This window comes from Ranitomeya imitator, chromosome 8 (assembly GCF_032444005.1).
Source record: "Ranitomeya imitator isolate aRanImi1 chromosome 8, aRanImi1.pri, whole genome shotgun sequence".
In the NCBI taxonomy this organism is placed as follows: domain Eukaryota; kingdom Metazoa; phylum Chordata; class Amphibia; order Anura; family Dendrobatidae; genus Ranitomeya; species Ranitomeya imitator.
Window position 1 is genome coordinate 203,218,394 of NC_091289.1, and position 13,815 is coordinate 203,232,208.

The 13,815-nt window shown below is 57.2% G+C and overlaps 1 protein-coding gene across 3 annotated transcripts in view; it reads left to right on the plus strand.

Annotated features, from left to right (window-relative positions):
• Positions 1-13,815, plus strand: part of MAST2 (microtubule associated serine/threonine kinase 2) — a 155,208-nt gene that overhangs the window by 77,909 nt on the left and 63,484 nt on the right. The window lies entirely within an intron of this gene.

Consider the following 13,815-nt stretch of genomic DNA (forward strand, 5'->3'; position numbering starts at 1 on the left):
CCCTCTGCCTCCACTACTCCGTGCTCCGCCCTCTGCCTCCACTACTCCGTGCTCCGCCCTCTGCCTCCACTACTCCGTGCTCCGCCCTCTGCCTCCACTACTCCGTGCTCCGCCCTCTGCCTCCACTGCTCCGCCCTCTGCCTCCACTGCTCCGCCCTCTGCCTCCACTGCTCCGCCCTCTGCCTCCACTACTCCGCGCTCCGCCCTCTGCCTCCACTACTCCGCGCTCCGCCCTCTGCCTCCACTACTCCGCGCTCCGCCCTCTTTCTCCACTACTCCACGCTCTGCCTCCACTACGCCACGCTCCGCCCTCTGCCTCCGCGCTCCGCCCCCTGCCTCCACTACTCCGCGCTCCGCCCTGTGCATCCACTACTCCGCCCTCTGCGCTCTGCTCTCTGAGCTCCGCCCTCTGCCTCCACTACTCCGTGCTCTGACCTCTGCCTCCGCGCTCCGCCCCCTGCCTCCACTACTCCGCGCTCCGCCCTCTGCATCCACTACTCCGCCCTCTGCGCTCTGCCCTCTGCCTCCACTACTCCGCGCTCCGCCCTCTTTCTCCACTACTCCACGCTCTGCCTCCACTACTCCACGCTCCGCCCTCTGCCTCTACTACTCCGTGCTCTGACCTCTGCCTCCGCGCTCCGCCCCCTGCCTCCACTACTCCGCGCTCCGCCCTGTGCATCCACTACTCCGCCCTCTGCGCTCTGCTCTCTGAGCTCCGCCCTCTGCCTCCACTACTCCGTGCTCTGACCTCTGCCTCCGCGCTCCGCCCCCTGCCTCCACTACTCCGCGCTCCGCCCTCTGCATCCACTACTTCGCCCTCTGCGCTCTGCCCTCTGCCTCCACTACTCCGCGCTCTGCCCTCTGCCTCTACTACTCCACGCTTGCAGCAGCTCCACATGTGAGATTATGGTGTCATCTCCTGTGTACAGCGCCCTCTTCAGGTCCCCATAGACTGCCCCTTTGGTTCAGGTCTACTTTAGGCCATTCCTATACAGCCCCAGAGCCCAATGCTGACCCCACCATGCCTCACTGTGGGGATGGGAGTCTTGTGGTGATGACTGACAGACGTTGCTTCCCACATACTTGTGGCCCACGTGATGGGGGTTTGGACACATCATCCCCAGCGTGGATATTTTGTAAGAGAAGTCTCCATCTTCCCCTCCCTGACCCCACAGCTCCTCTAATGGTGCACTCCATCTCCTGCAGCTCCTCTAATGGTGCTCTCTGCCTCTTGGAGCTCTTCTAATGGTGCTCTTTGCCTCCTGCAGCTCCATTAATGGTGCTCTCCATCTCCTGCAGCTCCTCTAATGTTGCTATATGTCTCCTCCAACCTCCATGTTCTTCTTTTCATCAGTTTCTGATGGAGGTCCATTTCACGGTAATGACGCTATTCTGACAAATCTCAACCCCTCCCTGATGACGTCTTCACAATGTCCATGGTAGATGTAATAGCTGGGAAATCTTTTTGTTCCCTTTCTCCTGACTGACAACTTGCCACACTGAGATCCTTTACTGTGTTGTCAGCTGTTTACAGCCCAGTAAATGGTCTCATGGAGCAGCGACACTTTCTCTGGGGTTAATCAGAATCACTGCACCGAGCACTGACTACTATGTAACATGGGGGAAATTTGATTGGCTGATCCTGGCACAACCACATCCCCAATTATAAGAAGGTGTGACACTTCTGCATCCACAATATTGTAGGTAATTTATATTTTCCCCTGAGTGTCTTCAGTTTTTTCCTCTCAGGATTAGTGCAGATTATGGCGACATTAAAGGCTGAAAAATGTTCAGAAATGTTTTTTGCTTGTAACATTTGTACATGACATAAACCTGGCATTATACCAGGGGTGTGTAGACTTTGTAACCACTGTGGATATCATCCACTGTCTGATGATGTTGCTGGAAATAGTTGCCCTTGCGGTGTAGCGCCCCCTGCTGTATTTGTAGCTATCTGCACTGTTCCATCTGATCGTCTGAACGGCTCTCATCCTCCCGCTGCTGTTTTATAGTAGGGTGACCATAATACGTCTACGCGGTGGCAGCGCTCAGCGCAGCGTTCAAGGGTTGTGTGCCCACATGGTCTAACCTCCTCTGCCCATGCTGATTGCTGTAGAGCATAAGACTGCGAGAGAACACTCTTCCCGCATGTCCTTTCTAGCTGAGTGCCAGCCGTCATTATAGATTCCTTTTGTTTAAAATCTTTCCTTTCTCAGCCTTTTCGGGTGCTGTGGGCCAGACTGGGGCTCTGTGGGCAGTGCTCCGTGGGCCGGGCTGGGGCTCCCGTGGGCAGTGCTCCGTGGGCCAGGCAGGTGCTCCCGTTGGCTGGGGCTCCGTGGGCCAGGCAGGGGCTCCGTTGGGCTGGGGCTCCGTGGGCCAGGCAGGGGCTCCGTTGGGCTGGGGCTCCGTGGGCCAGGCTGGGGCCCTGTGGCCAGTGGGCCGGGCTGGTTGGGCCGGGCTGGGGCCCTGTGGCCAGTGGGCCGGGCTGGTTGGGCCGGGCTGGGGCCCTGTGGCATTCTGTGATGTACTTTACTTCCATAGTAATGAATGGGAGTTCACAATCACGGGCAAAGTGGCACCTGGGTAATGCCGGCATGTTTGTCGGTGTACAGTGCATGCTCCCATAGTCGGCACAGGCGGTGTGTGTGTGACACCGTGGATCATCCTCCTGGTTCATCCTCTCCTGATCCACCTGTCATGGCCTCTGACTCCAGTAGATCCTCTAGACATCTACCTGGTGTCCAGCCAGCGCTCGGTGAGCCATGCTTTGCACTGCAGCTCTGCTTGTTCAGATTGCAGCTGTCATTGGTGCGCACCAGGTCATGGATCCAGTTTGGAGGCTTCTCGGTGCAGCTTGTCACGTGCCTGTTTTCCGCTCAGTCTCCTCCTGATGATGATCGGGTGTAATTTGCCCAGATGGATCCAATGCATTGGAGTGGCCGCTGTGAGAGGAACAGCTGCGCCCTGCCCGGCCCCCGCCTTGTGCCCGCTCCCCTCCTCCACCCGCAGGTCTCTGCGCTCCTGGGATATCCGAGCTTCTCTGGGTGTCGGTGATCTGCTGTCGCCCATATCCGGCCAGCCGGCTATTTATATGACTGTTGAGTCTCAGGTGGATACAAACAAGGCTGGTGACCGGGACGATGAGAGTTCTGCTCCTGGGCCCCCTCTGTGCCGGCTGCCCCCTGCCCTTTGGTTGACCACCGCTCTGGTCTCCTAACACTCACTTCTATCACTTTTTTGGACTTGTTTTTCCATTTTGGACTCCACCATGATGAAACGCAGGAGAGAGAGACTTGGAGCAGCAAACCTCCGACTGCAGTAAGCACCGGAGCCGCTGGTGGTGGGACTGTCACTCAGGGGACACACTGCATTGGTTTCTATTAGTCACCGGTGGTCCCGCGCTGCCCATAATCCAGAATGTATGGTTTCCTATTGATCTCGGTCACAATGAGCCAATGGTTCAGTGAGGGACGAGGCGGCCATGTAACAGATATGGCGCCCTCATGTCTGCATTGGCATTGAGCTCTGCTCTAACCGCAGCAGCATGTACAGGCCATGAAGGCGTCCGTCAACGTGCTGGTATGGGACCTCCTTACTGACAGGGAGATGGGCGGGGGGCTCTTCCCTTACTGACGGGGAGATGGGCGGGGGGCTCTTCCCTTACTGACGGGGAGATGGGCGGGGGGCTCTTCCCTTACTGACGGGGAGATGGGCGGGGGGCTCTTCCCTTACTGACGGGGAGATGGGCGGGGGGCTCTTCCCTTACTGACGGGGAGATGGGCGGGGGGGGGCTCTTGCCTTACTGACGGGGAGATGGGCGGGTGCCTCGTTCCTTTGTGGCCGCAGTTGGGCGGGTTTCTTCATCTCGTCATCTCGGTGGCCGCAGTTGGGCAGATTGCCTTGTCCCTTGGTGGCTGTAGTTGGGCGGGTTGCCTCGTCCCTTGGTGGCCGCAGTAGGGTGGGTGCCTCGTTCCTTGGTGGCCGCAGTAGGGTGGGTGCCTCGTTCCTTGGTGGCCACAGTTGGGCGGGTTGCTTCATCTCGGTGGCTGCAGTTGGGCAGATTGCCTCGTCCCTTGGTGGCCGCAGTTGGGCGGGTTGCCTCGTCCCTTGGTGGCCGCAGTTGGGCGGGTTGCCTCGTCCCTTGGTGGCCGCAGTTGGGCGGGTTGCCTCGTCCCTTGGTGGCCGCAGTTGGGCGGGTTGCCTCGTCCCTTGGTGGCCGCAGTTGGGCGGGTTGCCTCGTCCCTTGGTGGCCGCAGTTGGGCGGGTTGCCTCGTCCCTTGGTGGCCGCAGTTGGGCGGGTTGCCTCGTCCCTTGGTGGCCGCAGTAGGGCGGGTTGCCTCGTCCCTTGGTGGCCGCGTTTGGGCGGGTTGCCTCGTCCCTTGGTGGCCGCATTTGGGCGGGTTGCCTCGTCCCTTGGTGGCCGCAGTTGGGCGGGTTGCCTCGTCCCTTGGTGGCCGCAGTTGGGCGGGTTGCCTCGTCCCTTGGTGGCCGCAGTTGGGCGGGTTGCCTCGTCCCTTGGTGGCCGCAGTTGGGCGGGTTGCCTCGTCCCTTGGTGGCCGCAGTTGGGCGGGTTGCCTCGTCCCTTGGTGGCCGCAGTAGGGCGGGTTGCCTCGTCCCTTGGTGGCCGCATTTGGGCGGGTTGCCTCGTCCCTTGGTGGCCGCAGTTGGGCGGGTTGCCTCGTCCCTTGGTGGCCGCAGTTGGGCGGGTTGCCTCGTCCCTTGGTGGCCGCAGTTGGGCGGGTTGCCTCGTCCCTTGGTGGCCGCAGTTGGGCGGGTTGCCTCGTCCCTTGGTGGCCGCAGTTGGGCGGGTTGCCTCGTCCCTTGGTGGCCGCAGTTGGGCGGGTTGCCTCGTCCCTTGCTGGCCGCAGTTGGGCGGGGGGCCCAGTCTGCAGATCAGTGTGTTAACTGAGCTGATAATGTCTGCTGTTCCTTGATTTTTCTCGCCTTTAATAAGTCTTTTTTGTGGTGTCCTGTCAGAATTTTTTACCCGCTATATCCCCATGGTCGGGGAGGTGATGTGCAGCCCCGTGCAGAATCCCCATCATCCACACCAAATCTCCAGCAAATGAAGGTGCCGTACAGCGCGGACTCTGCTCTTGACATCGCTCCTTTTTTTACTTGTTCTTTGATGCAGAGTAACGCTGGCAAACCAGTGCAATGGAGGTAAGGAGGCGACGGTGCTGTGGGGTTAGCAGCAGGCCGGTATGGCTGGGTAATGTCCAGGGAGGACGCAGCTTCCTCTCAACACTGTGAACTTTAGGACTATGGAGAGATCCGGACATGGTGACCTTCGGGGGCGAGGTTCATGGTGTGATCCTGTATGAGGATATGTTCTCCTGCTGGTTATTGGTGACCGTCCAGTGAGGATCTGCAGAGCGTCCTGTGTGTGCTGGAGTCAGCGGTGGTCTGAGACGCTTCCCTATCCTCAGCATCTCTGCTGCCACAGATTTGACCCTGTAGCTCCCAGCCTCCACTTTCCTCCCCGGTGCCCCGTACCTCCCAGCCTCCTATTACCCCCCATAACTCCCAGCCTCCACTTACCCACCTGGTTCCCATCACTCCCAGCCACCCAACCCCCTGTAGCTCCCAGCTTCCACTCTCCCCCCCCCCCCCCCCCCCCGGTGACCTGTGTCTCTTGGCCTCCCCTCCCCCTGTGCCCCCGTGGCTCTTGGCCTCCCGTGCCCCCGTGGCTCTCGGCCTCCCGTGCCCCCGCGGCTCTCGGCCTCTCGTGGCCTCTGGCCTAGTCCTGCTTACAATGCTGATGGTTTGTTCTAGTTGTATCTTGCTTTGTGAAGAATTTAACTTGCATTTCAGCCTTGAGAGTAATGCAGGAGTAATTACCCCGCTGTCCCAGATTGGAGGGTCGGATCAGTGGTGCAGAGTTATAGAATTTGGGTTATTGGGAGCACATCGGCTTGTGTGACTATAATCTTACATGAAAGCTTCTGCAGAACATCTCGCCTCCTCCCGGGGAGAGGATGATGATGTCATAGCTGGGATTAATTAGGGAATATTCCTCTCCCTTCTGTTCATGTGAGTGGCCAGCCTCTGCGGAGGGCCGGAGTGAGTCCCAGGAGCCGACTATGCTGGGAGCCGCCGCAGTGGTGGTGTCTGCTCCTCACTGTCTGCAGAACATCTCTACTTACAATCTGCATATCCCAACAGCAGCAAGCAGGACTTATTCCCATCCGCTGTTCTCTTATTGTTCTGGAGTCATTTAGTTTTTCTCCATTGAATGTAAATGAGAAGATGTCTGCGTCTCCCCGCTCTTCCGGCCTGCTCCCTCCACTGACCTCTGTCTCCCCTTGTCACGGTTCATGGGGAGGATACCTTTATCATCCCAACCACTCACACCAATATGTCCTGGACTGGGGTTGTTTGGTTTCTCTTGGTTCTTTCTGAAGGAGATTTATCTATATTCAACTTCTCAGTTTCAGTGTGGACCTTGCAGCTCTCTGGCGCCCCCTTACCCTCAGGTCAGACAGGGAACTGCACCTAGGATAATTAGCCTAGAAAGGCTGCCTTACTTTGTACAGGCTAATGGGCACGCTGCAGCGAGGGCGATATAACTACTACCACTCAGGCGGGAACAATAATGATCACTGCTGCCAGTCGCTACAAAGCCTCCCAAGCGCACAGGACAAATCCGCTGCCATCAGCTCCGATTTCTTAATTATTAAACGGGTCCGGAGCCCACCCGATTAGTAGCGTAATTCACTTCAGAGGACATGACCGTACATTAGAGAGACAAGCTAGTAATTTTATATTTTACTCCAAAAAAAGGTAGGCAGTGTTTACAGAAGTATAAAAAGATATTATGAAGACCAGTATTGTATGTACATTACAATTACAAATAAAATGGGATTAAAGTTGAAAAAACACTTACATAGCATTCAGGTCATTTCATCTCCTGGTTGCCCATGTGCTCAGGAGACACATAAAGATGCATATCACACATCTGTATAGCAGCTAGACCCCGGACAAAAGACCCGTTAAGACTGTTACTTCACTCACTTATTTCCCAGCCTAAAACCAAGACACTCCCCCTGTGGTTACCTCACTTAGAAGCTGAATCCTCCCCTTTTCTTAGAGTTATGGCAACCATTTTTATGCATAGCTTGCTGTATGAACCTCGTATACAAAAGACACAATGATCAGGATGTGCACCCCGTCAGGGGGATTCTTTGAAGTGTAAACATGATGTAGTTGCATGACTCGCTAACAGAGAAACCCGCTCCTTGCACTCACTGGGTTTAGCTCCTAGCGGTTTCCGTGAGCTATAGATATCTCTATGGACATCCGGAATATATAATCCTTATATCTCTAGCCCCAATCGGTGCCAATATATATAGCTTTAAAAGAACAATAGAATCCCATGTTTTCTGTACCAGTTTTGGCTGGTATTCGATTGGAGGAGGGAATGAGGAGTTTGAGACCTGCCTTCGTAGCTCAAAGCCACAAACATTTTTGAAGGAGGGGGGAAATGAGGGGCGTAAGATTCACAAGCAGTCACAGGAAACTGCAGCTGAGAGCTCTGTATGTGTAATCGAAGTAGTCAGAACTTCTTTCTGTTTCCTGACACCCCTCCCATGGCCTTCTCTCTCTCTCCCCCCTCTCTCTCCCCTGTTTCCAGTGTTGGGGTATAGAAGTCCACGACATGAGGTCTTTAGTCCCCTCTCTCCCCTCTCCTGACCTCTCTATCCCCTCTCCTGGCCTCTCTCCCCTCCCCTGGCCAGCTCTCACTTGCTCTCTCTCTCCCCTCCCCTGGCCAGCTTTCGCTCTCTCTCTCTCTCTCTCTCTCTCTCTCTCTCCTCCCCTGGCCAGCTCTCGCTCTCTCTCCCCTGGCCAGCTCACTCGCTCTCTCCCCTCTCCTGGCCAGCTCTCGCTCGCTCTCTCCTCTCCCCTGGCCAGCTCTCGCTCTCTCCTCTCCCCTGGCCTGCTCTCTCCCACCTCCCCTGGCCTGCTCTCGCTCTCTCTCCCCTAGCCTGTTTCGCGCTCTCTCCCCTCCCCTGCTCTTGCTCTGTCTCCTCTCTCCTGCTCTCTCCCCTCCCCTGGCCTGCTCTCACTCGCTCTCCCCTCCCCTGGCCTGCTCTCGCTCCCCTCCCCTGGCCTGTTCTTTCTCCCCTTCCCCTTGCCAGCTCCTGATCTCTCTCCCCTCCCCTGCTCACTCGCTCTCTCTCCCCTCCCCTGCTCGCTTGCTCTCGCTCGCTCTCTCTCCCCTGGCCTGCGCTCGCTCTCTCTCCCCTGGCCTGCTCTCGCTTGCTCTCTCTCCCCTGGTCTGCTCTCGCTTGCTCTCTCTCCCCTGGCCAGCTCTCGCGCGCTCTCTCTCCCCTTCCCCTGGCCAGCTCTCTCTCTCCCCTCCCCTGGCCAGCTCTCTCTCTCTCTCTCCCCTCCCCTGGCCAGCTCTCTCGCTCTCTCTCCCCTCCCCTGGCCAGTTCTGTCTCTCTCTCCCCTCCCCTGGCCAGCGCTCTCTCTCTCTCTCTCTCCCCTCCCCTGGCCAGCTCTCTCTCTCCCCTCCCCTGGCCAGCTCTCTCTCTCCCCTCCCCTCCCCTGGCCTGCTCTCTCCTCTCCCCTGGCCTGCTCTCTCCTCTCCCCTGGCCTGCTCTCTCTCCTTTCCCCTGGCCTGCTCTCTCTCCTCTCCCCTGGCCTGCTCTCTCCTCTCCCCTGGCCTGCTCTCTCCTCTCCCCTGGCCTGCTCTCTCTTCTCTCCACTGGCCTGCTCTCTCTCTCTCCTGGCCTGCTCTCGCTCTCTCTCCCCTCCCCTGGCCTGCTCTCTCCCTCCTCTCCCCTGGCCTGCTCTCGCTCTCTCCTCTCCCCTGGCCTGCTCTCGCTCTCTCCTCTCCCCTGGCCTGCTCTCGCTCTCTCCTCTCCCCTGGCCTGCTCTCGCTCTCTCCTCTCCCCTGGCCTGCTCTCGCTCTCTCTCCTCTCCCCTGGCCTGCTCTCGCTCTCTCTCCTCTCCCCTGGCCTGCTCTCGCTCTCTCTCCTCTCCCCTGGCCTGCTCTCGCTCTCTCTCCTCTCCCCTGGCCTGCTCTCGCTCTCTCTCCTCTCCCCTGGCCTGCTCTCGCTCTCTCTCCTCTCCCCTGGCCTGCTCTCGCTCTCTCTCCTCTCCCCTGGCCTGCTCTCGCTCTCTCTCCTCTCCCCTGGCCTGCTCTCTCCCTCCTCTCCCCTGGCCTGCTCTCTCCCTCCTCTCCCCTGGCCTGCTCTCTCTCCTCTCCCCTGGCCTGCTCTCTCTCTCCTCTCCCCTGGCCTGCTCTCTCTCTCCTCTCCCCTGGCCTGCTCTCTCTCCTCTCCCCTGGCCTGCTCTCTCTCTCCTCTCCCCTGGCCTGCTCTCTCTCTCCTCTCCCCTGGCCTGCTCTCTCTCTCCTCTCCCCTGGCCTGCTCTCTCTCTCCTCTCCCCTGGCCTGCTCTCTCTCTCCTCTCCCCTGGCCTGCTCTCTCTCTCCTCTCCCCTGGCCTGCTCTCTCTCTCCTCTCCCCTGGCCTGCTCTCTCTCTCCTCTCCCCTGGCCTGCTCTCTCTCTCCTCTCCCCTGGCCTGCTCTCTCTCTCCTCTCCCCTGGCCTGCTCTCTCTCTCATCTCCCCTGGCCTGCTCTCTCTCTCCTCTCCCCTGGCCTGCTCTCTCTCTCCTCTCCCCTCGCCTGCTCTCTCTCTCCTCTCCCCTCGCCTGCTCTCTCTCTCCTCTCCCCTCGCCTGCTCTCTCTCTCCTCTCCCCTCGCCTGCTCTCTCTCTCCTCTCCCCTGGCCTACTCTCGCGCTCTCTCTCTCCCCTCCCCTGCTCTCGCGCGCTCTCTCTCTCTCCCCTCCCCTGGCCTGCTCTCTCTCTCCTCTCCCCTGGCCTGCTCTCGTGCTCTCTCTCTCTCTCCCCTCCCCTAGCCTGCTCTCGCTCTCTCTCCCCTCCCCTGGCCTGCTCTCTCTCTCTCCCCTCCCCTGGCCTGCTCTCGCTCTCTCTCCCCTCCCCTGGCCTGCTCTCTCTCTCCCCTCCCCTGGCCTGCTCTCTCTCCCCTCCCCTGGCCTGCTCTCTCTCTCCCTCCCCTCCCCTGGCTTGCTCTCTCCTCTCCCCTGGCCAGCTCTCTCTCCTCTCCCCTGGCCAGCTCTCTCTCCTCTCCCCTGGCCAGCTCTCTCTCCTCTCCCCTGGCCAGCTCTCTCTCTCCTCTCCCCTGGCCTACTCTCGCGCTCTCTCTCTCCCCTCCCCTGCTCTCGTGCGCTCTCTCTCTCTCCCCTCCCCTGGCCTACTCTCGCGCTCTCTCTCCCCTCTCCTGCTCTCGCGCGCTCTCTCTCCCCTCCCCTGGCCTGCTCTCTCTCCTCTCCCCTGGCCTACTCTCGCGCTCTCTCCATATGTCCTTGCCTGTGGGATGAGTGTTTGGGGGCGCCCCAGGTCACATGTCTACTCACTGGTGGGCTGTGAATGGCAGCGCCCGGGTGGTGTTAGTCGCTGCTGGCTGGGCTCTTAATACGGTGTCACATCTAGCGGGAGATTAAGCCTATCATCGCAGCAGAGGATTAGAGGAGACGTCCCTTCACCCTCACAAGACACTGTTTCTCGTTAAATCGGTCCGGAGCAGTGGAGGCGGTACAATGCATTCTGCCTCCTCGTCTGCTCGGTCCCGGGGAACGCTGCTGCCGCTCCACAGACGCTCCAGGGCTTGATGAGGGGTCGCCTTAATCATGTCGGACTCTTCCTGGACTGTTCTGTCCAACTTCTCTCTCCTGGAGACCCAAATGCTGAGGAGATCGAAGAGGTAAAGGGTGTGCTTGGAGAGCGGTGCTGTACTTCTGCCCCCTCAGGTATCTATGTTTCCTGTACTTCTCTGGCTTTGTGTGTTTGGGTCCGCTTTCTTCATGAGGGTGGCATCTGTGGGGTCATGACATTCGCTGGATGTCTTCCCAGAGTTGACCTGATCCTCCAGGGCGGAGATGATCCTTGCTCCAGGCGTGAATTCACATGGAGAGGGTGGCGGATCTGTGCACGGACTCCTGGGCAGCGGGCGACCTTCGGCCAGCATCACGCTGACTGATTACCTCCTGACCCTGGTGTTCTCTCAAGGGCCGTTACTGGGCCCCACTGGGGACTCTGGGAGAGAGGAGTCCTGGGCCCGCTGCAGCACGAGAAATGCTGTCAGATTCTGCTCCTGGGCCCCCTGTGTCTGTGGAGCAGCAGCTCGCGGTCCGTCACCTCCGGGATGTCTCCGCTCTGTTATATAGGTGAAAGCTCCCTGTCCAGAAACCACGAATGAGTGTCGCTGCCAAGACCAGTGCCAGGCGGCTGCTGCCAAGGCAAATCGCACCTCGGGGACAGCAGTGACTACGAGGATCGCTCCCATCATCTATATACCGTCACTGTATACGGGGATCGCTCCATCATCTATATACCGGCACTGTATACGGGGATCGCTCCCATCATCTATATACCGGCACTGTATACGGGGATCGCTCCATCATCTATATACCATCACTGTATACGGGGATCGCTCCCATCATCTATATACCGTCACTGTATACGGGGATCGCTCCATCATCTATATACCGGCACTGTATACGGGGATCGCTCCCATCATCTATATACCGTCACTGTATACGGGGATCGCTCCATCATCTATATACCGGCACTGTATACGGGGTTCGCTCCCATCATCTATATACCAGCACTGTATATGGGGATCGCTCCCATCATCTATATACCGGCACTGTATACGGGGATCGCTCCATCATCTATATACCGGCACTGTATACGGGGTTCGCTCCCATCATCTATATACCGGCACTGTATATGGGGATCGCTCCATCATCTATATACCGGCACTGTATACGGGGATCGCTCCCATCATCTATATACCGTCACTGTATACGGGGATCGCTCCATCATCTATATACCGGCACTGTATACGGGGATCGCTCCCATCATCTATATACCGTCACTGTATACGGGGATCGCTCCATCATCTATATACCGGCACTGTATACGGGGTTCGCTCCCATCATCTATATACCAGCACTGTATATGGGGATCGCTCCCATCATCTATATACCGGCACTGTATACGGGGTTCGCTCCCATCATCTATATACCGGCACTGTATACGGGGTTCGCTCCCATCATCTATATACCAGCACTGTATATGGGGATCGCTCCCATCATCTATATACCGGCACTGTATACGGGGTTCGCTCCCATCATCTATATACCGGCACTGTATATGGGGATCGCTCCCATCATCTATATACCGTCACTGTATACGGGGATCGCTCCATCATCTATATACCGGCACTGTATACGGGGTTCGCTCCCATCATCTATATACCAGCACTGTATATGGGGATCGCTCCCATCATCTATATACCGGCACTGTATACGGGGATCGCTCCATCATCTATATACCGGCACTGTATACGGGGTTCGCTCCCATCATCTATATACCAGCACTGTATATGGGGATCGCTCCCATCATCTATATACCGTCACTGTATACGGGGATCGCTCCATCATCTATATACCGGCACTGTATACGGGGTTCGCTCCCATCATCTATATACCGGCACTGTATATGGGGATCGCTCCCATCATCTATATACCGGCACTGTATACGGGGATCGCTCCATCATCTATATACCGGCACTGTATATGGGGATCGCTCCCATCATCTATATACCGGCACTGTATACGGGGATCGCTCCATCATCTATATACCGGCACTGTATACGGGGTTCGCTCCCATCATCTATATACCGGCACTGTATACGGGGATCGCTCCCATCATCTATATACCATCACTGTATACGGGGATCGCTCCTTCATCTATATACCGGCACTGTATACGGGGATCGCTCCATCATCTATATACCGGCACTGTATACGGGGTTCGCTCCCATCATCTATATACCATCACTGTATACGGGGATCGCTCCATCATCTATATACCGGCACTGTATACGGGGTTCGCTCCCATCATCTATATACCGGCACTGTATACGGGGATCGCTCCCATCATCTATATACCGGCACTGTATACGGGGATCGCTCCATCATCTATATACCGGCACTGTATACGGGGTTCGCTCCCATCATCTATATACCGGCACTGTATACGGGGATCGCTCCCATCATCTATATACCATCACTGTATACGGGGATCGCTCCTTCATCTATATACCGTCACTGTATACGGGGATCGCTCCATCATCTATATACCGGCACTGTATACGGGGATCGCTCCATCATCTATATACCGGCACTGTATACGGGGTTCGCTCCCATCATCTATATACCATCACTGTATACGGGGATCGCTCCTTCATCTATATACCGTCACTGTATACGGGGATCGCTCCATCATCTATATACCGGCACTGTATACGGGGATCGCTCCTTCATCTATATACCGTCACTGTATACGGGGATCGCTCCATCATCTATATACCAGGACTGTATTCGGGATCGCTCCATCATCTATATACCGGCACTGTATACGGGGATCGCTCCATCATCTATATACCGTCACTGTATACGGGGTTCGCTCCCATCATCTATATACCAGCACTGTATATGGGGATCGCTCCATCATCTATATACCAGGACTGTATTCGGGATCGCTCCATCATCTATATACCAGGACTGTATTCGGGGATCGCTCCATCATCTATATACCGGCACTGTATACGGGGATCGCTCCATCATCTATACACCGGCACTGTATACGGGGATCGCTCCATCATCTATATACCAGGACTGTATTCGGGATCGCTCCATCATCTATATACCAGGACTGTATTCGGGATCGCTCCATCATCTATATACCGGCACTGTATACGGGGATCGCTCCCATC